The 26,407-nt window shown below is 43.9% G+C and overlaps 1 protein-coding gene across 2 annotated transcripts in view; it reads right to left on the bottom strand.

The window, feature by feature from the left end:
- LOC111861763 (cytoplasmic polyadenylation element-binding protein 2) overlaps window positions 1-26,407 on the bottom strand; it is a 455,224-nt gene that overhangs the window by 44,672 nt on the left and 384,145 nt on the right. The window lies entirely within an intron of this gene.

The following is a 26,407-nucleotide window of genomic DNA, read 5'->3' as shown; positions in this document are numbered from 1 at the left end:
AAAAAAAAAGTTGCTCACAACTTTCGGTACGACCTACGTAGTATGTAATGCGTTAATTTTTTGTGTTACTTTCATGTACCATATATATAGTTCATTTCATGGAACCGGATCGTCCATTACCTTGTTCACAACACCTCGCCAATGGGTCGTAACCTGAGCCAGATGAATCCAGTCCAAGCCTCACCCATCTACATGTAGTCTCCTACTTTCACGTCTTCAGTTTTGACGGATATGTAGCAAAATAAAATGATACCGGCCTTCACATGAGTGAACCTTGTCCTCATTCTCTACACATAATAAACCCTCGCTAATCAATAGTAACTGGGGGTTCATCTGGATTAACCGATAATCAGGATTACTGGAGTAAAAGAGAGCCCTAGAAGACAAAAAAAAGACTCAAAACTCAAACAAATGGAAATTTTAGTGATGTAGGTAATGCTGATGAAAATAAAAAGATATAACTGCAGAATTTATTCAAAAACTATAAAAAGACAAGAAGCTGATATCCAGGGTCTCCTTCATCCAGCTCAAGTCAATCCTAGATATTTTCTTGCGTGTATTCAATCTCTCCATGTGCCCTGAACACAGTCTGAAATACCTCCTGCTCTAATCCCTCTTGCTTCTAAATGACATGTATATACCCGACTGTGAACATATTTTCTTCATATTTCCATCCGGATTATCGGACATACAGATTAACTGTAACCGGACTGGCGAGGGATTACTGTATATTATTATAAGAGACGCCCTGACACATCCCACTTTCTAACAAATTAACAAGCCTCAAGTGCCAACAGTGCTACAATTTAATATTCAACAAAGCCTTTACATATTCCGCATGATCTGAAGGCAAAGCCGACACAAGAAAGGAAACACTTTACACGTGTGCGATAAACACATGTTGTAAAACGATTTATGCCATTGCAAATCGTGACAGATTAAAGTATTAATGTAATTAAAATAAATAAAGTTAAAAATGATAGATAACATCAGTATAACCAGTCAAAACTTCTTATTGTACGAGCACATGACCTCTTTTGCGTGGTTGGCCGTATGTTCGTCTCCAGACACAAAACAGAAACTTCTCAATTTCATAACTTTGTTACTTAGAACATGTGATGTATGTGTGCTCCGGAAGGCCGTGGGGGTCTGTGGAACGTGCTGTAGCGAACTGGTGCCCCGTGATATTGTGGATATGTGATGCGATTAACGGGAACCCTCAGATACACGGATCACAGACAAGTCTTCCCTCGCCCCACCCACGCTGATGAACCCCTTCACCTATTCCCGGCCGATCACTGAGGGTGTGGTAGGAAGCAGTCATCAGCGCTTAATTAATTTCAGCCAGAACATGCAAATAGCTTCCTCAGACAGATGTAATTGATAAATCGGACTTCAGCATATTGGGACGAATGCTGTGTTCACATTCTTTAAAAGCGAAATGGCCACGCAGTACATCGGCCAACTGGCAGCCTACATCTCGCGGCGCCAATATGGGACAGGGTCGTGAGACATGTTTACGGGTGGACTACACGGTCTGCTCATGCATTCGGTATAAAAAATGTGTAAAACGGAGCGGAGCCCTTCTTGAGAAGCTGCCAATTTTGCAGTTACTCAAGAACTCTCCAGCATTTTATGGAACCAAAAGGTTCATTATCGTGTTCACAGGAACCCTCCAGCGGTTGTTCACACATCTACGCGTTGGTCTTCCCAGTGGTCTCCTTCCTTCCGCCTTTCCCACAAATATCCTATATATTTTTCCCCTCTCTCCCATTCGTGCTACATGCCCTGCCCACCTCATCCTTCTAGACTTGATCATTCTAATTGTACTGGGAGAAGCGTACATTTGGTTCATTGGTTAAATCACTCAGCAGAGAGAAATTCTTCTCGAGTACCCAGCAGCCGCAGAGTTGGTCAGTGCATTCCACGCCTTTCAAGATAACCCAAAGTTCAATACCGTATTCATAAGAGAAGGAAAATGGACCCCATTCGGAGTGAGACAAATCCAGCCTACATCACCACACCTCACTTCTCTGAGACTATCTTTAATACTAATATTATTAGGCCATCTTTATCTAGGTTGTCCATGTGGTTCATCCTTCAGATTCTCCAGATGCATTCTACGTGATGTGCTCATCTCGTGCTCTTCGATTTGATCATCTGAAGACTATGTAGCGCACAGGAGATATTATGAAGCTCCCCGTGTCAGTCTCCAGCCTCGTCTCTCGGGTCTAGCAAAGTCCTCTTGGCGTGCTGTAGACTTTGAGGATCCAATTTCTGCTGTTATGAAGGGTTCTACCTTCTTGCGTATAACACCTATAGTTCGACGATAGTCGATCGACGTTTCGGAGTGACATGTCGCCTTCAACTACTACGCCACGCAAGAAACCAGCACGAAACAAGCAGCAAGCAAAGTCGTTTTTGCTCGGGTTACCCTTCAACCCCAAAGATGGAAAGATGGAGACATATTCCTCCAAAACGTTGGCTGCCCTCCATCAGGCTGCATGGCGTTATATCCCAGAAGACAGAACTCTTTTCAGCCTCAAGTTCTCAGACGTCCTCAATACATATTCTTCCCTTTTGGTCAGAGACCAAGTTTCAAACCAATGACAAACTACAGGTGCAGTACGGGATGTTTTAATCTCTATGCTTTTAGGCAGCAGGTGGGAAGACAGAACTTTCTGAGCGAATTTAACCTGGCCATATATTATGTCAATATAATTTTCACAGAATTACTGGATTTTTGGGTGTTTTCCATTGTCCGGAATTTTAGGCAGTAGAAGACACGACGTTTCGGAAACTGGATGTTTCCGCCTTCAGGCGAGGAAGTTTCCGAAACGTCGTGCCTTCTACTACCTACAATTGTGGACGATGGAAAAGGTTCAAGGCGATGTGTCGAAATGCTTCGATATTCAACGAAACAAAGGCAGGAACATCGAGTCTAAAGCGAGCCTTCGCGAAACATCTCCAACTTACGCCTATCAGCTTTCGTCTTCTGCTCCCGTGAAGAAACTTCTACCATTAGTATGTCCCTACAACTTACTTCCACATCTCCTGCTTATATCCCTGTTTTATTTTACTTGTGTGAGGAACTTACTACCCAAACACATATTCTGTCTGCGTTAAACTTGCCGGATATAACCTCAAAGTTGCGCACCATAGGCATATTTGAAATTGTTGACTTACATGCACTTCCCATGTAATGTATTTTCTACACAATCGGCTCACAGATGACAGGCACGCGGAAGCGTAGTGGGTTTCGGCATGATGCTACAAGCTGGAAGGACCCCAGTTCGATTCCCGATGAGGTCATTGGATTTTTCAATTGACCCAATCCTCCCGCACTATAGGCCTGAGGTCGACTCTGCCTCTAACAGAAAGACTACCAGTAGTCTTCCTGGAGGTATAGGGTGGCAGGCGCATAAGGCTGACAACCTCACCATCATGTGTGAGCTGACTGTCTAGAAAATGTGGAAGCCTCGACGTCTCACAACCTTATTTGCCTCTACGACCTGTTACAGGGATAGCTTTACATTTTTACCTTTATGTAATGTATACTTAAGTATGTTTAAGATCTATTGCCGTGCTAAATTCCACGTATCTAGCCACAATGGTTCACGAGTTAACTAATGAACAGAAAAAACTAGGAAATATTACAAACATGGCAACCCCTGTGAGCACTGATCAAATTACTCAGTGACAGCAACCTCAGAGCCCAGATTTACAACACTGATAACAACTATTACTGTATCGATATGGGCAAACAAAACAAATCACTAAGTAACTACATGAGACCTAGTCCTTCTTGAGAAGCTAACAGTCACTCAGTTTAGTAGTAGCTGCACCAGCTCCTCAGGATGGGCTCAGATCCATGAAGTTGGTTGGTTAGTTAGTTAGTCAGTCAGTCAGTCAGGGGAATGTCCAAACTTGCTGAGTTTACAAAGCAGACAAGAATGAGGAACTACGTCAAAGGCAATATGTACAGAGAAATGAACTGAATCAGTAAATGAGGGTAACGTTCACATAGGTATAACCAAACTGGGCGAAGCAGAAATAAGTTTAAGGGAATCAAGCTGAGGATTAAGCGTATGTTTGCAGGAATACGATATACGATCAGTGGGGGGGGGGGAACCCGAGTACAGAGACAAGTCTAAAGCTGCCGACCAATATGCTGCTGCCTGTTCCACAAGAATTGGAGTATCTGACTGGTTACACTGAGGTTACAAATGTAATTTAGCGATAACACAAATATGGGAGCACCCCTCAGTGATATAAGACGGAATTACATCGGTGCCCACACGTCTGGAGACTTTAAGACGCTTTGATAATCATAATAATAATAATAATACGGTAATAATAATAATGTTACTTATTTTCTCAAAGCCAGAATTGGAACGGCAGCAGAGACAGTCGTTTCTGTGTAACACGCAACAATACCAGATCTATCGCTAAGAAACGTGCGTATGCAACATTGGAGTAACTTTTGCAAGCGACGTTTTCTATGCTGTCCGTGACATGGTGTCCCTCTGGAGTAGCCGTTGACAGGGAAGCACACATGGCGCATTTGCAGGACTGGAATTCTGCAATAAAAATGCAGTTCTGTCCTGTACTCGTTCTTTCTATTATCTACCGCCATAACGCCATACGATAATCGGTGTATTCATTGCATAGTTACCAAGCAAGCGACAGAGATGTTTCCGTGTTCGAAACAACAGAAACCCCATCAGGTGCAATATTACAGAAAAGCGCCAGGCGTACAAGGAATACACAGTGCACTGTCTCGGTCAACAGTTGTTACTGCAACTTGGTCACCCCCTGCTCGTAAAGCCATTGCGGTTACAGATAAGTTTTGGGAAATATTCATGGACTACAACCCTGTGCCTCGATTTCAGACAGTCTCTTTCTGAACTCTCCTCATGCAGAGATATCAGAAGTTCCCATTATCAGACGAGGGGAAACCAGTTGTGCTTTTATGGAAATACTTCATCAACTCTGTTCCATGAGAGCAAACATAAAGTCGCGTGGTCTTCAAAATAAAATTTCTCTCATTTACCATTTCTTGATCATTTTTGACCGCCTTTGTGGTCTAGTGGTCAGAATTCCTGTCTACAGATCTAGAGGTTCCGGGTTCGATTCCCGGCACTACCAGATTTTCTGAGAAGCAGCGGGTCTGCAACGGGGTTCACTCAGACTCGTGAGGATAACGGAGGAGCTATTTCAAGGAAATGGCGTCTCCGGTCTAAAAAAAACCGAGATTAGCAGCGGTGGGGATCCGTTGCGCTGACCACGTGACACCCTCTATCCGCTAAAGTTGGCACTTACTTCGCCAACAAACGGCGGTCGCTCGGTCGGTATACTTCGCTTGTGGACTACAGGTCACGGAGCTCGTTTTACTCATTTGTTCGATCATACACTGCTTCGTGTGGGTGTGAAACATGGACCCTCGCGCTAAGAGTAGGACGCTGAGGGGAATGTTTGGGCACTGTACATTGTACGTGTACATTGATTCATACTCTTCACCAAATATTAGGGTGATCAAACCAAGCAGGATGAGATGGGCGGGATCAGTAATACGCGTAGCGGAAACGAGAACAGCATTCAAGGTGGCGCTGAGAAAATAGGACGTGAGGCTCCCAGCTGGATTCAAGCTGGCGCTGAGAAAACAGGACGTGAGGCTCCGAGTGGAATTCAAGTTGGCGCTAAGAAAACAGGACGTGAGGCTCAGAGGGAAATTGAAGTTGGCATTGAAGAAGCAGGAAGTGAGGTTCCGAGTGGAGTTCAAGTTAGCGCTGAGGAAACAGGACATGAGGCTCAGAGCTGGATTCAAGTTGGCGCTGACGAAACAGTAAGTGAGGCTCAAAGCTGGATTCAGGTTGGCGCTGAAGAAAAAGGACGTGAGGTTCCGAGTGGAATTCAACTTGGCGATGAGGAAACAGGACGTGATATTCCGTGGGGAATTCAAGTTGGCGCTGGGGAAACAGGACATGAGGCTCTGAGTTGGATTCAAGATGGCGCTGAAGAAACAGGACGTGAGGTTACAAGCGGAATTCAAGTTGGCTGAGGAAACAGGACGTGAGCCTCCGAGTTGGATTCAAGATGGCGCTGAAGAAACAGGACGTGAGGTTACAAGCGGAATTCAAGTTGGCTGAGGAAACAGGACGTGAGCCTCCGAGTTGGATTCAAGATGGCGCTGAAGAAACAAGACGTGAGGTTCCGAGTGGAACTGAAGTTGGCACTGACGAAACAGAACGTGAGGTTCCGAGCTGGATAGAGTCGGCTAAGGCTCTTGTGAACACGACGATGAGCATCCGGGTTCAATGAGAGGTGTGGGGAAAGGGGAAGTTCTTAAGTAGCCGTGACTATCATCTTAACAACGAATCTGCTCAACAGACTTAATTAGTTGCAAAACTTATTACGTGAATGATGAATCCGACTAACAAAGCAAATCGCCCTGATTCCGTCAGGCCACCAGTAAAACGTAAGGATATATTTATCGACAACCTAATGTACACATTTGAAAGAAACCATTAAGTGAACGTCTGATGATTCATCCAGTGAATAAATTACATGAGACGTTAAGATCGTGTGAAAAGAGCACCCGCACGCCGTTCCAGACCGTTCCGTTACGTAATACGCTCTTCATAAACGCAAATCCCACTCATCGTGGCAACACTTTACACGGTCCATTAACCAGCAGCGCGTTATGAAATGTATGCACAGCGCCCAGTGGGAGGCTTCAAACGCAAACAGGCCGGGGCGGAGCGCCCTTCCATTAGAACAGAAGCCCACGGCAGCAAGAACAGGATGTTTCGAGGGCAGACGGCGGGGTCACAGCACCCGACTGAAATATCCTTAAGCGCACAAATATGAACTTGTACAGGACAACCACGTCTTGTCCACAGTGATCAGCAGCGATATGTTTCGGAGCAACGTATCGCCTCCATCTTCAGGGTCTAACATTAAGAAGTATAATTTGATTTGTTTCATTCTGGTCTGTCACACTATTAAGTTTACAATTAAGTTTATTTCAGTCCAATGTGACATATAATGCCTTCACCACTTCAGCACTAAGTTACCTAACATGTTTCGATTCTTAATGAATCATCAGCGGAGGTATACCACTACGACCAGGAACACACCAATACGTAAATGTTTTTATAAGACTATATACACTTAAGCCGGTCACGGTAGCCGAGAGGTCTAAGGCGTGTACTGTCTTCGCTTGCTCGGAAGCCGGGATCGTGGGTTCGAATCCCACTCAGGACATGGATGTTTAGTTTGTGTGTGTGCGTTTTTCTGTGTTTGTGTACAGGTAGAGGCCTTGCGACGAGCTGATCACCCGCCCAAGGAGTCCTACCGTATGTCTAAGATCTAGAAAACCCGAAGTGAACGGAGAAGTTGATGGAGGTAGGCCTAGGCCCACTGGGGCTGTAGTGCCAAGGGAAAAAAATACACACTTAAAACATTTATGATGCTCACTATATGTAGCTGTCAATTATCCATTGTTGAAATAGAAAATAGTAGAAACAACACAGCACGCATATAAACTACGCGTATACTAGTAAAAACAAGAACACATCACCAAAAGGGACAGACGACAATATCCACTACCAAGGAAGCTAAAATACGATCCATATTGGTTCACGAACAAATTTCTTAACTTAAAAATAAGTTTTTACACACACATTCATAACATAATTTTAGCGTAAAGGAAGGCTGCTGTGATGAAACAAATTTAATTTTATATACAGTGCACTGGAAAATTACAATTTAAACTATCCTTTATAGAAGTGAATGCAACTACGTCACTTCTAAGTAATATACTTCAAAAATGAACTTATTATAAAAGTTTACGTCAAACATCTATTTCGACAATGGAAAATTAACAACTACATATAGTGAGCATCATAAATGTTTTAAGTGTATACAGTCTTATAAAAACATTTACGTACTGGTGGGTTCCTGATCGTAGTGGTATACCTACGATGATGATTCATTAAGAATCGAAACATGTTAGGTAACTAAGCGATGAATGCACTGTCTTCGATCGCTCGGAAGCCGGGATCGTGGGTTCGAATCCCACTCACGGCATGGATGTTTGTGTGCGTTTTTCTGTATTTGTGTACAGGTAGAGGCCTTGCGACGAGCTGATCACTCGTCCAAAGTGTCCTACCGAATGTGTAAGATCTAGAAAAACCGAAGTGAACGGAGAAGTTCATGGAGGTAGGCCTAGGCCCACTCGGACTGTAGTGCCAAGGGAAAAAAAACAACTAAGTGCTGAAGTGGTGAAGGCATTATATGTGACATTGGACTGAAATAAACTTAACTGTAATATATATATATATATATATATATATATATATATATAACCTTGGTAACTATCTACCAGAAGGTACGTTGGAATATGGCATGAGACAGTTACCGCAGTGAGAATCTCAAACCTCAAATGCTATTATGACGTGCTACAAAGCGGTGGGTATTTGAATCTACGAGAGATAGCAACAGAGCCAATGGAATGATTCATAACCAGCAGTGTGTTACTGGATGGACACACAGTACTCGTAGGTTCATGCATAAGTCATTTCCGTTGGACACTTGTTTCTTGGGAGAACAGTTTTCCTTAAAATTGATCTTACAGAAATGTGTTGCGGGGCAGTGCACCAAGGGCCCAGTGGCGCGTTCTTGCCAGCACAGCAATGCATTTCCGGCTCAACAGAAGGTGGACAAATTCACGAGGAACTCAGTGACTATTAGCTTCTCCATTCAGTGACTGACGTGTCTAACGTCACTGGGAAATATCGGCGCATGTCTTGAGCCCATCAGCGGGTTATCGACATGCAGTGCGGGCCTCTCATCACTGGAGCCCATGCGGCAGTCTACCCTCGCCACACAAATCTGCATCCGTCGACCGCATCTTCTTCCCGCCAAAAAAATCTGTTTTCCAGAATGGCACAACAACAGACCCATATTGAGTAATCACAATACTGTCACGTTTAGGGGTGTGCGTGACTTATAGGGGAGGGGGGGGTTTGGATTGGATGAATGGATTTATTGACTTTTTACACATTCAACTCGTAACTAGAAGTAGTATAGAGCTATCGCTGATGTACTCACTTTATAGTTCAACACTGCACATGCACTAGGGTTATCAGTCTTCACTAGTCGTATCCAACAACGGGTTTATAACAGTCTAACTGTAACTTCAAATCCCATATGAAGTTTTCTTTGCACAGCCTAATTTCTATCCTGCCGTCACTTTCGACTGCCATCTCCGGAACTAGACCCAATTCTAATTCTAGCTGCGTGAGATCCTCGTTATATAGCCTCAAGGCGGTACCATAGAAAACACCGCTTCTTCTATAGTTACGAAGGCGTGTTTACACCGCCGATGAATTTGATTGCTGCTTGCGTATTCGTTGCCGCGGGAATGTGTTTACCAAGCAGATGTCTCGCAATGGTACTTACTTACTTACTTACTTACTCACTCATGGAGCTGAGCCCTTCTTGAGGAGCCGCCAATTCTGCAGCTACTCAAGAATTTCCCAGCATTTTATAGAACCCGAAGGTTCATTACCGTGTTCACAAGAGCCCTTCATTGAGCCAGATCTATCCAGTCCATACCATCCCATCCTGTCTCTCTAAGATCCATTCTAATATTGTCCACCCACCTACGCCTTGATCTTTCCTGTGGTCTCTTTCCTTCTGGCTTTCCCACCAATATCCTACACGCATTCCTCGTCTCCGCATTCGTGCTACACGACCTGCCCACCTCATCCTCCTTGACTTGATCATTCTAATTATACTTGGAGAAGAGTACAAGTTATGAAGCTCCTCATTATGCAGTTTTCTCCAACCTCCTGTCACTTCATCCCTCTTCGGTCCAAATATTCTCCTCAACACCCTGTTCTTAAACACCCTCAGTCTATGTTCTTCCCTTAATGTCAGAGACCAAGTTCCACACCCATACAGAACCACAGAAAAAATTATAGTTTTGTATATTTTAATTTTTATGTTTTTGGACAACAGACGAGAAGACAAAAGGTTCTGGACTGAATGGTAGCAAGCATTACCCGAGTTCAATCGCCCCTTAATTTCCTCCTGTATCTGGTTTCGATTTGTTATCGTTGTTCCCAAATATCTGAACTGTGCCACATTTTCAAAACATCTGGTTCCTATCTTTATGTCACGATCTTGCCCTGCATTGTGGTGAAGAGACAGTAACATATACTTAGTTTTCTCTGTGTTTACTTCTAGACCAACCTCTTTACTTGCTTCAATTAAAGTTTGTGTTTTTCTTTATGGTATCTACATTATCAGCCAGTAGATTCACATCATCAGTGTAGACTAACAGCTGATGTGTCCCCTTTAATTTCAGTCCCACCTGGTTTCCCTGGACCTTCCTAATTGCATATTCTAAGGCAAAGTTGAAAAGGAGTGTTGATAAAGCATCTCCTTGTTTTAGATCATTCTGGATAGGAAATTTAGAAGACAAATGTTTACCCACATGGATTTTACTATACGTTTCGTTTAAACACATTTTAATCAACCTAACTAGTTTCATGGGTATCCCAAACTCTATTAGAATATTGTACAATACTTCTCTCCTAACTGAATCATAGGCTTTTTTTGAAGTCTATGAATAGCTGATATACTGTCTCATCGTACTCTAATTTTTTCTCAAATATCTGACGAATGCAAAAGATCTGATCTGTAGTTGATCTGTTACGTCGAAACCCACACTGATGATCCCCAATAATTTCATCTATATATGGGCTTAACCTTGAAAGAAGAATATTGGACACAATTTTATATGAAGTTGATAGCAGTGATATCCCCCGATAATTACTACAGTCAGTTTTATCACCATTCTTGTGAACTGGCACAATAATAGACTCCTTCCACTGATCAGAGCAATTTTTCCTTATGCCAAATAGACCTCGCAATGGTAGTCTCGTCTCATTTCACTATCCCGGCTTTCGGGCGTCATATCACAATACTAACGTTTAACCATTACGTTTTGCAGGTAAGGTAGAGGTGAAGTTGTCTCTGCGCTTCATTAAGAGAAAATAAATCAGTTATAACGTCCTTGTTCACACCTGTTCCCTCAGCAAGTTACACAGTGCAGACAGCAAATGTGAAGCCCTGACACCGCAGTGACTGGAAGCCGGCGCCTCTATGACCCCCCCCCCCCCACCTGTGTTTCAACGGGTACCAAGGGTAAGGACGTCGAAACGTGAACCTAACTTCTTCTCCCACACGCAATGCGTGCAGCATAGACATAAGAGCTACAGTAATACGCTAGAACGTGCACGCTCCAGTTCAGGGCCCAGGTATTACACGTGTGTTAAAGAAAACTCAGAAAATCATCGCTGCGAGTTCTCACTCGTAAAGTGCAGAGACCCCTAGACAGAGCAGACGAAACTAGTGCTCTCTCGTGGGAACTGAAGTTACTGATCCTGTTGGTCAAAACCCGAAAAGAAGTTCAAAGACAAGTTATTTATTTATCTTTTCAGTAAGTAGTAGTTCTTACCGCATCTCCGTTAGTTACACGTGCTTCTCGCTCGTTTCTGTCTTAATGAAGAAATATCTTACTTTTATTGGATATACGAGTATTAGGCGTTATTCACGAAAAGGAATGCCTTATGCGAATGTCATGCCTCTCTGTCCATCTGTCTGTCACCTGGTTTCAGCACCCAAACCGCTGGAGACATTTCTTTATTTCTTCTTGCAGTGCGACACTGAAGACTTCCACAGAACGATATTTGGCAATTCTGATCTTCATACATACTGAACCACAACAAAGCCGAATTTAAATAAGGTCACAAAGGAGTATTTCATGAATATGATAAAAGATTGAAATTTTCTTAAATCTGATTTGACAGGTGTATGCATGATGTTAGTCGGCCATTTCTTCATTTTTAGCTATGCTGGGAGATTACACGGCCTGCCTTATACAAGGGCATAAATGAACATATACATGTATCCCACACACAGCCTGGCAGACTCTCTATGTGTGCCGCGTCATAATCCCGTTCTCTTAAGTCAGCTGGTACAGGATGGTACGCAAAATTGTGACGGATCAGAATCAATTTTACCTTCGTTTTTACTGTTTCTCAAAATGTTAAACTTCTAAATACTAAGTAATCCCGAAAAAGAAACAGGAACCACTACTACACAAAGAGAATGCAATGGACGAAGGGAAACAAATGTAACATACATTTGTACTGCGAAGGAAAATGCGCAACTAACAAAAAACATACCGTATTGTGGCGCAGTATGGAAGAACTCTAGACGGGGGTTTGGATTCGACATTAGGTTTGTTGTCCACACTTTAAAAATCACTGTTACACATCAACTAGTGTTCTCAGTCTGCTATTAGACGTTCCCTGGTAACGGCTCCTAACAATGGCTATTCCTCTGCTTCCGGGATGAAGTCCTCTATGAATGGCGGCTCCCTTCCTTATAATTGATGGCAGCCATATCACAGCGACCTCCTAGTCTTCTCTTCACCCCTTGAATATCAACTAACTCGGCTCAAAGTCAAAGTGAAAGTTATGTTACGATCGACGGTCAGTCGGCCTTTCTGTCTCGGAATAAAGCACCCATTTTGGGCTTAAGACCAGAGGCTCATTACTGTCAGACAGTTGCAGGTTTGTTGATGTGGTGCTCTCTCTCTCTCTCTTTCTCATGAGAGGACGGGTCTGTCCTTTGCCACAGTCACAGTCAGCAGTAATATGTCTGCTTTCAGTATGTACAATTTACATTTTACATGTTATTAAATTGTCCCTTGCTTATAACGTCTCGGCACGGACCACGTAGAAAACACCGCTCCTGTTGCATGCGTATACGTTAGCGCGGGAACGTGTTTACCGAGCCGCTACCTAGCAGGGGCCGTCTATTCTTGCTTGTTAAGTATCTGATACCTATCAACGGACGTCGTTCCGCTGTTTCGCTGCCGTTACCCAGTAACGGATCTACACACTACAATAAAGAACTGTATTTATGACCGTATGTACAGCTTTGTAACTCGTCAATATGGCTACAAAAAATTTGTTGCCGAATTTCATCAGAATTCTATTAACGGTATGATACGCATGAAAACATTTATTTGATCTGATGTAGAAGTGGTTTTGTTATGGGTCAATATGGACTAATGCTGGAACTGCCCAGCAACTTTGGTGAAAGTCTTCAATGCCGAATTGTAAGCGAAAAAAATCCGTTCACGCTTTGTGTGCTGATATTGCATAAGTGACAGGGGATCAAACGGACAGGCACGACTTTGACATAAGGCAAACATAAAGGACACGTGTTCTTACTGACAAAAAAATATCGAGAACTAACAAAGGCATAGTAACAACTACTTCTTACTGCAAAGAGCACTGAATACTCGGTCTTAAAACTTGGGTTCGGCTTTTTAAGGAAAAGCAGCGGCAACTTTCAGTTCCTGTTAGGGGATTCTAGTTTCAACTTATGCACTTAAGGGGTTTTAAATTAATTTTTAATTCGCTTAGTGTGGGGGGGTGGGGTGGAGTCCAACTGGATCCACTCAGCACGGCGGCCACTGATTGGCCTATTGTAGCCTGCCCTGGGTGATTATGATGATGGAGAATTTGGTGGAAAGAAGATTGGCAGGGGAAACCGAAGTACTCTGAGAAAACCCGCCCCAGCGTCACTTTGTCCACCACAAATCCCAATTGACCAGACCCGGGATCGAACCCGGGCCGCCGAGGTGGAAAGTCAGGGACTAACCGCTTGAGCTATGGCGCGGCCTTGCACTTAAAGAGTTTCTAGTTTCTGTTGGTAGGAACTGGCTGTAACGCGTCAGAGGCAAAGCAGAGTTAAGCTCGATGCGGTCGCCATACAGGCATAACTCTAGACCTCAGCCAACAGACGTCTCTGTTTCTCAGTCACTTGCTTTCTTCCATTCAGATGATCTTCAACGGTGGAGCACTTACAGAGGAGCCAATGAAGACAATGTGAACAGCGGACGGGGACACATACTTCAAAGATTTTATGCTAGCCTTCTCCACCGCTGAACTAAATGGGTTCAATACCGAGCTCCATTTAAATGAGTGGCACCGTTCATTCTTTTGAGGAAATGACGTCATGGTGGACTCAGCTGAAGAAGATGAATTGTGCTGTCCCACTTCACAGCTGTTCAAAGTCGCGCTGATGCGTCTATGTACATTCTGTATATTGGTACAGCGTTAAAAATTTCTTTCTTAGTGTCTTGGGAGGGGGGGGGGTGAACTGAGTCTACTTGGTATGTCGGCCGCTAACTGACCTATTGGACTAGACCCTAAATTGGCAGGGGAAACCGAAGTACTTGGAGAAAACCTGCCCCAGTGCCACTTTGTCCACTATAAATCCCACATGACCTGACCTGGGCTCGAACCCGGGCCGCCGCGGTGGGTTGATTTGATTACACAAAAGACGTAAGCACTCTCAACGCATGTAGGTCACCGTGTCTTACATTACTCATCTGTTCCGAAAGAGGGGGGTGGGGTGGAGTCCACTCGGCAAGGCGGCCACTGATTGGCCCATTATAGCCTGCCCCGGGTGATTATGATGATGGAGAATTTGGTGGAATGATGATTGGCGGGGAAACCGAAGTACTCAGAGAGAACCCGCCCCAGCGCCACTTTGTCCACCACAAATCCCACTTCACTAGAATCCGGGATCGAACCCGGACCTCCGCGGTAGGAAGCCAAAGACTAACCGCTTGAGCTATGGTTCCGAAAGAGGGACTCAAGTGAGTGCTGAACTCAATGCTCTTGTGTTCAAGGAAATGGGACTGAACTAGAACTCGGGATCATTAATTTTCAAACAGGCTTAACATTGAAAAGAAGAGTGAATGACATACACGTTTAGAACTTGGTGCCGCCTGCAAAGTGACCTGTTCCCAAATGAGTCTCATTAAAGGTGAATGCACGTTTCTCTTCTACTGACTTAAGCGAATCAGCGCGTTCTACGCTGAAAAGTACAGATCATCATTGACAAACACTTAAACGACTATGTCAGAGTGGTTATTACTAAATAAACTCCTGACTGTAATAAGCAAGCTGAAGGGAGGCAGAGTTAAGTATCATACTGCGTTCTCTGAATAAAACAAATCAAACCATTCGATACGCTAGCTTTGTCATGTTTCTTATGGCTACTCTGTGGGTTTTCTTGTTATAGCTCTAACGACAAAAGTGAAATTAATACATTAATCAGCATATATCGCCTATTTTACTTCAGTTTTTACCTTATGAAAATGTTTATACTATTTTTAAAACATTATGATTTCAAGCCTACTTTCCTAAAGTAGGCTTATACGATCTTCATGCTGTCTGTTTATCCACCTTATTCACTTTTGAATGCCTGAACCTACCTTTATGAACCTTGGTATGTATATCATGGCACTTGAGCCTATCTCGATGGCATACTTCATAAATCCCTCCCATCAGTCTGTGTGTCTATGTAACCGCTAACGTTGCAAGGCAACGGCTCGGTAAAACCAAATCGCGGCAAAGAATACACACGCAGCAATAAAAGAACTGTTGGACATGTCGTTTTCCATGTGGTCCGTGTCGTATCAAGAAAATTGGACAATTAGTTCTTCCCAGGAATTCTTGTTATTTATGACAATATACATTACATTACATTACATTACTAATTCATTCTGTTAAACCGCGCCGAACATAAACACTCCGTAAGGCAGGTTGTGAATTAGATTTAAAAAGATTTTAATATTACATTTTATTATACCGCATACCGTATAAAAATACGCTGATGGATGAATATATACACTTAAACAGTCCACGTTTCATGAACCGCCCTTCAAAATGCCTGAATACAGACCAGATTTTGCCCAAGCTGCCCGCAGAGTAAAAATGGTTGGGCAGGCTTGCCTGGGTCCTGTGCGGGCAGAGATACCCCGTGCGTACTCTCACTCGCTAAGATCCAACTAATGTTACCCTTCATTCACGACTGTTTCTCCAGACTTGGATTCTCTTTGCGGACTGCAGGCAACAGTGTACAGATCACACAGACACCGGCTTACGAAACAGCCCGAGTCATGTGGCGGCTGAGAGAAGGGGAGAGATGTGCTCACATTACAAATACTGGGTTTGGCCAGCCCTTGCGGGACCCCTCACAACCACGTGTATGGCAAAATGGGGAGTTCAATGCCCTCTCTAGGCATGGGTCCAGGAAGTGACTCCAGCCAAGGGACGGACGCATGCGTGCACGCGAGAGGGTGGGGGACAATCAGGCCTCCCTTACTATAAAACCACCCCTGTGCTGTATGTGCATTACTCACCCCTGCCAACCAACCCATTGATTACTTGCTTCATGCCACGTGGAGTAGCAGGATATCAGCTGCAGCGCCTCGCCAGGATACCAGCGTCAGAGGAACCGGAAGTGCTCCAGCCGTATGAGGATAAGAGGTCAACCTCGGTGGACAGTTCATAAGACTCAAAACAGCCCAAATAAATATTGATTAAGTGAGCTGAGGGTGGGGATGCTCAAAATTTTAATGGGTACAGTAGGAATGGAGCGGAGGTCTGCATGCATGTCCGGATCTGACCGCCGCGCGCGTGCGCACGAAACCAGGAAATGGGCCTCGCCACATGCATAACGCTTATTGCCGTCCGTCAGATCAGCAAAGGAAGGACGCTGTGTACGCTTCGTTATTAACTGACGTTATGATGGCGGGCCCGGAAAGTTCACCGTCACTGGGCACGATCCTCAGCCATTCTCATAACGAGTCTCTCTCTACGACCCATCTTCACTGAATCCTGGCAGTTCTTTGTCGGTCTTAACAAGTGAACGCCAGGTACTCTGCCTCTCACATCCCAGCTATACGTTCAGTCAATGGCAATGGCCTCCTAGATATCATTATCTTAATAAATATAGCTGAACTGTATAGCTTAGGAAACTCATGGTTATGCAGTATCTTTCTCGCTTCGACCTTGTTAGGTCCTAATATTTTTAAGCAATATACATACGTGTCAAGCGATTAACTATGTTGTTGGTATAAATGTTGGGTCCTATAGTACCAAACTCTTTCCCTCTTTACCTACATTTCCACCATTTTCCTCATCTCTCTTACAATGGTTTACAAAACTTATGATCAGAGCCCGGATTTTGATGACCTGAAAATATTTTTAAAAATTACCCATAAAAGGACCGAAAGAATCCAGAAAAATGACCTAAAATATGACCCAAAAATGTAATATGCAGGGCCCGGATTTTGATGACCTGAAAATATTCAGAAAATGACCTATAAAATGACCGAAAACATCCAGAAAAATGACCTAAAGGAGAAAAGAAAGAACACTTCGGTTCCATGTTATTCACATTTCAGATAACATATGAAGAAAAAATCCCTAAAATGGCCAAAATGACAAGAAATACCATTAAAAGTCCAAAAAGTTACCAAAAAATTACCCCCCAAATGAAAAAAATGACTTTAAACCTAAAACTGTAAAAAAATGACAAAAAATTACCTATAAAATTTACATTTCTGTAACAAGCAGCTCATATCCGGGATTTATATATTTAAGACCATCGCATAGGATACAAGGAAAAAAAGATGACATGTCATTAAAATCCGGGCCAAGCTTATGACATAATGTGAATCAACAGATTGTTTCCCCGAACACCGAGGCTAGTGATCACTACTCAGGCCATGCATAACGCTCTTGTGAAAAATTAACGTACCAAGCCGTCATCCTGGCATGCTAGCCCGATTCTCCTTATCTCTGTGTCCCGCGAAGAGCAGAACTCAGCCTAACAGCAGCGAGTAACCGAAGAAACATCAAATGAAGATATCGGAGCACAACTTGATGTAGCACGCATCAATACAACAATAAAGTGTCAAAACATATGACCAGAACATTTGCAGAGAACATCCGGGAATGGAACCTGGAGGGTAGATAAGAAAAGAAGCTGAAAGGAAGAGATTCAACCCTGGTAACCAGATAATGTTGACGGATGGTATCGACACTAGTCCCATACGTCGGTACAGAATGGAGACATGAATCAAAAGAAACCGGCTGTAATGCCAACCTGGGCCTACAAACTCACGTGACGTGACAGTCTGTGTCACTTACAAGTGACGGACGCGGCACGTAGTGGAGAGCATTAGGGTTGCACGACACATGGGGCGAAGAAAATATGTGGACGGGCGAAAGAGTAACAGGAGGCTGCATAAAACTGCATAATGAAGGGATTTCACTCCACACCACAGCAGGGCGATGAAATCAATGGATCCCGTATGCAGAGATTGACAAATGCGTTAGAAGCTTCGGCCAGAGAGCCTGAAAGGAAAGGAATCATAGCAGATATGTGAAGAGACGGAAGCATATTGCTGGGATGCACTTGGGTTCATCTGCTGAAGCTCATAACAGGGAAATGCCACGATGATTATTACAGCCCTTCTTGAAAGCTGGAACGATAGTTGACTCCTTCCACGGTTTTCTTATTCCAAACGTAATAGCCGAGTTGGGGATCTCATAACGCAATGTTTCGCCTCCTGGTAGATTCCAAAGCGTTGTGACGATAGTGTATACCACTCAGCATTATCGTTTTTGGACTTTGTCCATCGCCCAGTATTCTGTGAAACACAAAAGAACACAATTTTTCGGAAATTGGATGTTTCCGTCCTCAGGTGAGATACCTGCTCTGTTGGGTCCGATAGAAAGAGCTAAACTCCATCGGAGTAGGTGTCTCCCGCCCCTCACCTGAATATGGAAACATATCCAGTTTTCGAAACGTTGTGTTCTTTCGTGTTACTTTAGAATACGAGACGATGGACAAAGCCCCAAAACTTACTAATCGTGAGTGTGTCACGTTTTGTTCGAATTAGTTGTGTCTGAATCTCATCACTATCCGGTGATTTACACATCTTCGAAATTTCAACAGCAATTTCAACCTTAAAATGACTAGCTCAGGCAATAATGGCTCTGCTGTATGCATTTCCATCTGCCTCACATCATTAATCCTATGTACATTCAACAGCTGAGCGAAATAGTTCTTCCACCTATCAAAATTTCGTGGCAGCTTCCAAGAAGGTCGCCATTCTCTTCCCTTACCAAGTCAGTTCCAGGTTGCTAACCACTTCATAAATCCATCACTACTACTACAATTACTGTTAATGCTTAATGCATCCGTGATCTGCTGTAAATATTGTGAACTGAAATGCATGTTATCGGACCGGGCTCACAGCAGAGTGCAGAACGCGGCCGATCCTTGGACGGGCCTCACGTACGTTGGCAGGTATACAGACACAGCAGTGAGAGTGTCTGCTCTCGACAGGAACTAGATGCTACACTACAACATTTAGCGTTCCGGATGCAAATTCGGTACATCAGAACGAAAAGCAGCTCAGCTGTTGGCGTTAATTTACGTTTCTCTGGGGTACAGCGACAAACAGATTGGCTGCCTACAGACAGTGCTTCCAACCACTGTGTCAGTAGCTTACAAGAAATAGTATCCAAAGAAGAACAGAGTATTGAAGAGGAAAAGGTATGGAAGGAAGCGATGGAGGAATCAGAAGAATTAGCACTTTCTTCGAGCTTAGATGCTGGAGGGACTGAGGAAAGTCTGCGGAAAACCTCAACCATGTTATCCGGTCTCGGGGCCGAGATTTAAACCGGGTGCCTGGCGTCCAGCACTCATCGCTCGGTTCCACGTAAAACCTAAGAATTCTTGGTTTCGCCTTGGCTTAAACTCGCTGCAGAGTCCGGTGATACTGCAAACTGGAAGCTTTTCTCCATGTAACATGTGCTAATGGCACGAACGGCATTAAAACCTTTGCGACATCGAGCGGAACACGTTTCCAACACGGGGGTGGGTTTTATTGCTTTATCGTAATTGTCCGTCGATTTGGATTTGCAGAAAGAGTTACCCACAGCGCCAGAGTGCAGATATACGTACATTGGACATGTATTGATTTTTTATGGCATAGAGACAGCGAGTGTAAAAGGTTACTGTGAGCTGAATGTCCAGATCGAACACACACGAGGAGAGGAGAGGGCTGTTATATTTACCACATCTCTATACCAATACAAATACAACTATGATAACCTGTCTACGAAAAGAAAGCAGTCAACTTCTCTGAGATTCCATTTCCAGCTCAGCAATTAAGGGCACATTAAAAAGTAAAAGTTAATTTAAAAGCCTCAAGTATATCTAAACAATGCTAAGAATGCCTATGTGCAAATACGAGTGCCTACAGCCCATTGGCGAGCTGGGCATCTCTAGACATGTAACGTGAAAGGGAGACGTTGAAAATGAGATGCCATATTTTGGTAATGTTACCAGACTCTCCTAACAGTACCCATGGAAGCTGTCGAGTAGCAGCTCTACCGGCGTCCCCGGAACTCCTTGCAAATGGCGCGGAGCGGACCTTAAGCTGGTAGTCAATGTTCTTCACATAACCTCATAAGACAAAATCCATTGGGGTTAAATCTGGCGACCTACGAGGTCAAGCGATTGGTCCACATCCGCCGATCCATCTCCCATCCATCTCTCTGTCCAGGTGATTCCTAACATGGTGGCAGAAATGTGCCGGCGCATACAGCTCCAGCATGTCCAAATACGAACGTCCGGTCACAGTCTTTTCCGACAAGAAAAATGGTCCAATCAACTTACCGAGCATTCAGTCGGCTGCCTCTCTCCAACTCATATGTGACATGTGGATTTTGACTGCCCCAAATCCTGCAGTTGTACCCGTTTACAACTCCACTGACATGAAACGTCACCTCGTCCAAGAAGCACACTTGGCGGAGGAAATCTTGTTTCGCGTCAATTCTTTTTAGCATGTCCATAACGAAGTTTGTGCGTGCTACTTGTTCACTCGGTTTCAGTACATGAATCATTTCAATCTTGAATGCTCTTAGGTGGAGCCTTTGTGTAGCACATCGTGCACTGTTGAACGTGGAATTTGTAACTGCAAGCTAGCAGCAAGAAATGATTTGCGCAGACTTCGCTGGAATGCCTCTCGGTATAACGCGACTGACATCTTCATAGTTCCATGTCATTCTAGGAGATTTTACACGCAACAAACAACCTCTAGTCCTCAGTTTGTTGTCCCACAACCGAATGCTTTTCCGTGTTGGAGCTTGACGTCCACATTGCGTTCTAAAACGACGCTGGAGAGCCGTAAGAGACTGCAGCTCTGCCAGCCACAACCTGTTCCTGTGGTGTCGACATCGTTACTGAGCTCGCCGAAGGTCACCAGCTGGTGCATGCATGTAAGCCGGGCATAAAAACAAACTTTCAGAGTTTTCCTTTCCTATGACATACACCGGATACGTGCATGACAATTAGTTTCTGAGATATAACTTTTTTTTTTTATTTTGAATACCTTTCATCGGGACACCCTGCAGAGAGCCATCTTTGCTTCCATATCGCTAGTTACTCACAATACCAAAACACGTTTCGAATGAAAGCTGTGGAGCTTAATGAGCTGCATTACGCTATGTACGAATGTTCTGTAGCCAATGTCCGATTTTTGCTGCCTGCAAGGCGGGACGGATGTCTAACTGGACGGATCAACATAGGATTCGTTCCATAACATTTAGTGCACAGCCCAAAAAGAAATCCCTTCAACATGCAAATTGAAACACATGACATTCCGATTAAGCGCTCACTGAATTCACTTTGTGTAAAAACTGCACAGAAAATTAAACTGTGTCAATTTGCACAAACTACTTTGAAACTAATGATAATGTTGATGACGGTAATGAAGCCGTAAACGGATATTCAAATTTGTATTTCAGAAACATGGGACACAAAAGACAGTTGGAAGAACTACAAGAGCAACTATTCAAGATGTGAATATTATGTGGCAGCTAAACACTGAAAATGGAGAGCAGCTTAATAGCATGATGTAGCCTTTAGAGAAAAGTTGCACATGGAACCAAGAGAGGGCGGGTGTCCAGTAACAAGAATTCACCTCATATGGCGTAATGCAAACAAACTACGAGGGAGAGCCAGTAAATAGGTCACAAATGGATATAAAAAGTATGTGATAATCGAACCTGATATAACCTTTTATTTCTCGACATATCCTCCAGCAACATTGATACACTTGTCCCATCGCTTTACCAATGCGTCCAAACCCGGAGCATGGAAGAATTTTGACTGTTGTCTCAGCCACTTCCGCACCTCCGTTTCAAACTGTTCGTCATTAGCAAAACGTTTACCACGTTTATCGACCCAACCGTGAACCACTTTATGCAATATACATTTCCCATCGTAAACAGGAAACGTTTATTTATGAACATCCGTTGCAATGGTTCCTTCCCCCGCCAAAAAGAAACGCATAATAGAATTCTGTTCTTTGGTAATACACTCTTCAAGCACGGTGGTCATTTTGAATGCTGAAACCAGCCTCTGAACATGCGTTTGCGCGTCTGCTATCTTGACTCACGAAACTTGACTGTGCTGCTACCTAGTGATGCACAGAAAACCGATTCCTTCAATTAGAGCTATTTTGCTTCCATTTGTGACCTATTTACTTACGCTGCCTCGTATTTTGACAATATGTTTATGTCTTTATGATTTCTTACACATTCGGTTTTACGGAATTGTTAGAAACGCGTACACCTAAGGTCACAGAGGGAGGTGACCGCTTCACAATAACTTCTCCTTGCAAACGATCCACATAGCATTATGGAACGCCTGTAACCCTTTCCCCACTCTTTCCAACGCAGTTCACTCTGTGCACGTGACAATTTTCCTGGAAGTCGCGTGTCTTCATGTTTTTCCGTATCATGCGACGTTTAAACCTGCACGCAGCACAACCAGAGCACTCAAGTACAGCCCACTGTAGCCCTGTTCCAGCGTTCCGCATGGAAATAATTCTGGAGGTTGAAAAAAAAAAACATTTTCATGGTTCAACTACGGAGATACTGAATTCTTCTTCTCCTTATGCGGGTTAGGGCGTTATGTCAGTAACATAAAGCTCACACCATCACATAGCGTGTAGACACAACACTACAAAATGGTGTAAACATATACATACCAAATGGGATTCACATCAAAGATATACAAACATTTTGGAAACTAACGTCCTGCATTATCACGGATCCCTAGAACCTGTCTGAATTTCTGACGCCAAGCAGAAAGTGCTTCAGCTCCAAATATTACCGTCCCCACAAAGTACGCTGCTGCTATGCCTCCCGGTGCGCGGTGCAGTAAGTGGACAGCCAGACGCGAAGGGTACTGCTCGGGGTCCCACTGCCCTCGCACCTGAGAACTGGCAGCGCTGGACGCGGAGATGCACTTGCGGTCAGTTTGCGTATATAGTAAACCCTCGATAATCCAGATATTGGGGGAGGTCACATCGACTAACTGATAATCTGTATTAGTGAAGCAAACAATATAATTAAATTAGAAATTTAATGATATAGGTACTGCTAATGTAAATAAATAAAACGTCACTGTACAGCCTTTATTTAAAAAACTATATAAAGACAAGAAGCTGAAATCCAGGGTCTCAATCCAGCTCAAGTAAATCCTGGATATTTTCTTGTGTGGTTTCGGTCTCTCCAGCTGCCCTCAGCACAGTCTGAAAGTCATCTTGCTCCCAAATCCAATGCGTCTGCATCCTCAGAATATCAGCGTCGGTATCCGCATGGGATGCATGTGTATAGAAACAGTACACAGTCAGAGGACAACAGCCGCATCCATGCCTACCGCACAGGTTGGTCGTGCGGTATATGCTAAGTCCCCGACTGGCACCTGTCACGTCGCATGTGAAGCAGGTCTTTCTCAGAGTGCAGTTTGGCGAATACTGTATGGGGGGGGGGCAGTTGTAGTAAGTCTACCTTTCGCGTAAAACAGTCCTGTTGATGACTTTTACACGAAACTGTAGATGAATCTGTTCCTGCCCTGTATTATGAGCTTGCGAGGTAGGGTGCATGCTACGTAATGTCCCTCATTTGAACATGTACGTTAGCATCAACGTTTTGGCCGGAAGTGCAGATGGTACCCTAACTGGACCATACGTGATAGCGAATCGCCTGGTTGCAATCCAGTGCGCTGACCTCTTCGAAAGAATACTTCCGCTTGTATCGGAGGATGAACCCTTAACGTTCGCGAGGGAGCGAGGTTTCATCAGTGTGGGTGGCTCTGATCCCTACTTCTACGTAATTGGTTAAACAGCCATTTTCCGGACACAAGGCTTGGCTGTGGCGTCCCACTGTTTAGGCTTCATGTTCTCCTGGTCTGAACCTAAACAAAATGTTTACGCTATGTATGTACAAGATGGCGACAAATCGTATCCTGATAGCTATGACAGACTTGAGGGGCAAACCAAGAGAAACAATTCTTATGAGGAACTAAATTCGACGCCGCTGTGACGTCTGATTGCGATCTGGAGGCAGTAACTCTGAGTACTTACTGTGAAGAACTACATGCGAGTCCCCGTTGTCCGATCTGAAACTTGTGTTGAAAGTGATGTCAAATTAAAACTGAAAAGAACTAACAATTTGGAAATCTTTGCTTTTCACTCGTTGCAAATGAAGAAAGCAATAAAATGGACGTTGAATGTAAACAGCCAAATGCCTACATGAATGTTTCTTCTCTTTAGAAGTGCCGAAACGTCGTAACACGTCAAGTGTGACGAATCGAACGCCAATTTATTTGTATTTTCTGTTCCAAATTTTCTCACCAACAAGATCATACAGTTCGGCTAAAGAATTTTGAAAGACTCCGTAAAGACATAATCATTAATCAATGACGAAGTAGTAGTACAAGTGGAGATAAATGGATGAAACTTACTTAGAATCTCATTTACGGACAATGAGGTAGTTTTTGCTAACTCAGAGGATAACCCATAGGCAACCACTAACCTACATGAAGAAATAATGAACGAATCCGACTTGAAATTTCATTCATTCATTCGTCAATGGCTCTACAGTCCTTTGTGGGGTCTGACCGCTTTCTCAGTTTCATAATCCTACACACAGTCTGTAGCACTCCTTGGACGGGGGATCAGTCCGTCGCAAGCCCGCTACCTAAACACAGACCAGCACGAACAGAATAAACACACAGATATCTATACCGCGAGCGAGATTGGAACCCATGACCCCAGAGTTCGAAGACAGCTGGAAATAGCAACCAGTGAAGTCAGAATAATGACATTTCGAGAGAAGATAGTGAAAGCAGCGGCGGGTGACAAAATAATAGAACAAGGGGCTCAGCTTAATGACTCAGGCCATGCAAAACCCCACTGTGTGGGCAGAGGTAAAGACATGAGATTGAATCAGTGTGTACAGCAGTTAAGTAGAATTGTGACGTTTCGGGAACACATAGCGAAAGCAGTGCGTATGTGGAACCTGAACAACCAAGCAGTCGGATGAAACTAGGATCCACTCAGCTGAACTGAACGTCGTAGCAGTTGGATTTACCTTACTAGGCTTTAAGGGAAATACAAAAACATGGCCAAAGTGAAACATCTGCATTATACACTATAAGCAAACAAAAAAAAAAAAAGTGGAATTGAAAACAGGGAACGCCAGAGGGCGTAACCCTTGAAGCCTTCAGTGCGCTGACCGTCCCCGAGAGGCCCAGAAGGAGCGCCGCGTCCTGAGCACGTCCTGATGCCGCGGCTGGCTCTGCCTTCCGGGCGCTTACACGAACTCTTCACGTAAGTTAACCGGCATTCATTATGTAACGCAACCAAAGCCGAGCTGAACATCTGATTAGCGCAGTAACTGTTCCAAAGTATACGCATGTGTAACGAGGACGTGTACTTATGACGTGCTGACTGTAACAGCTGCGGCGGACCGTCCTAAAGGAAGAACGTCTTATCTCTCGTGAATTCTTTACAGCATGCACCGCCCTGTGACTGATTATCAAGCGTGATGAAACACATAAACGGTAAAACTACTCACTACCTTACTTGCGATCGAAGTGCTGAGGAGAAGAAACATTCTCCTCAGCACCTGACAGAGACGGTGCACAAGGTCGTGGAGGAAACTGCACACTATACAACTTCGTAATATTATCAGGACGATCAAGTCAAGTGGTAAGAGATGGGTCAGATATGTGGCACTCATGGGATCCGCGAGAAAAGCACACAAAACTTCAGTCGGAAAACATGACTGTAAGAGAGAACATGGGAATATTTAAGCATAGATGGGAGACTAATATAAACATTGACCTTAAAACAACAGGGTATGAGTATATTGACTGGAACCATTTGGCTGAGACAGGGATCAGGGCGGGATGTCGTGAAAGAGGCAATGAGCATTCAAGTTCCGCATAAGGCAGGAAATTTCTCGATTAATTCAGCGACAATAAGATTCTCAAGAAGGATTTCGTTCCATACAATTAGTTATGCTGGCTGTCGCGAAGCATTAGTCTAGGTATCGATTTTAAATAGTTTAAGTGTCGATCGATCGATCAA

The sequence above is a fragment of the Cryptotermes secundus genome, unplaced genomic scaffold (genome assembly GCF_002891405.2).
Source record: "Cryptotermes secundus unplaced genomic scaffold, Csec_1.0 scaffold383, whole genome shotgun sequence".
NCBI lineage: Eukaryota > Metazoa > Arthropoda > Insecta > Blattodea > Kalotermitidae > Cryptotermes > Cryptotermes secundus.
This window is presented reverse-complemented; position numbering and strand designations above follow the sequence as displayed.